We start from the raw sequence: 1,083 nt of genomic DNA, 5'->3' as shown, positions 1-1,083 counted from the left end.
CTGCCCATTTCATAACGGTGAACGTTTTAGTGAACACAGCCTTTGCCAGGCCTATTGTAACAAGTATAATTAAGCTTAATTACTTAATTTGATGATCAAGTTATACTCTTTGCTCGTTATCACCTATTACAGGCTGCATTCTTGGGGTGTGAGGCATTAGTTCTTTGGTGTCCAGGGGCCATTCTGGAATAGAGATGATTTGCCATAAAATCACAACCAGGCCAATGGCAAAAGGAAAGGCTGCAATGTGGGGGTGTGGTACATTGGTTCTTTGGTTTTCAGGCATCATTCTGGAATGGAGAGAGTAGGCCATGACATCACAAAGGCAACCATGGAACACTTTTGGGGCTGCAGTGAGGGGGTGTGCACTGCAGTTCCACCCAGGAAAGAAATCCCTGAGCCTCTGTCTCTCCAGTGCAGTTGCTGTGCCACTCTCGGCACTACACACAAAAAAAAGAGCTTTTGTGCCAGCAGCTTTGGTCTGGCAGGTATCTTCATCCGTATTGAACACTTGATCTAAACTTAAAAACAACCCTAAACCCAAACCTAACGCTAAACCTTAACCCCTAACCATAACCCTGTCCCTTACCCTAACCCAAACCTTACCTAAATCCTATCCTAATGTAACCCTAATGCTAAACCTTACCATAAATCCTAGACCCCAACACTAACCCTAACCCTGACTCACCCCCTATCAAGTGTAAGTTGGTGCACCACTCTTGGCACTACACAAAGAGCAAGAGCTTTCTGTGCAGGCACCTTTGGTCTGGGAGGTGTCTTTTTCTGTACTAAATATTGGTTGTCAGTCTCAGTTTAATGAGACAGAAGTGTTTTGCTAAGGAGGATGAGTTATGAGAAAAACCAGAACTCCTCCATCTAAGCAATTGTAAACCCGAAATTAAGAGGCTCCGATTGAGAAAGTGTGGAGAAAGGAAAAAAATAAGAGCCTTTTATTAAAAGATATATGTGTATTTTCAGAACAACGAAAGAACACAAAGAAAATAACCAAACAATAATTCTATATCCAAAAGTCTCCTTCAAACAAAAAAGTAAAGAGATCAGTTTGCGCTTTTTTGGTGCAAT

Source organism: Empidonax traillii, unplaced genomic scaffold, assembly GCF_003031625.1.
Source record: "Empidonax traillii isolate 1590-97213 ecotype Southwest subspecies unplaced genomic scaffold, ASM303162v1 scaffold4520:size16223, whole genome shotgun sequence".
NCBI lineage: Eukaryota > Metazoa > Chordata > Aves > Passeriformes > Tyrannidae > Empidonax > Empidonax traillii.
The sequence above is the reverse complement of the archived record's forward strand: the minus strand, read 5'-3'. Positions refer to the sequence as shown.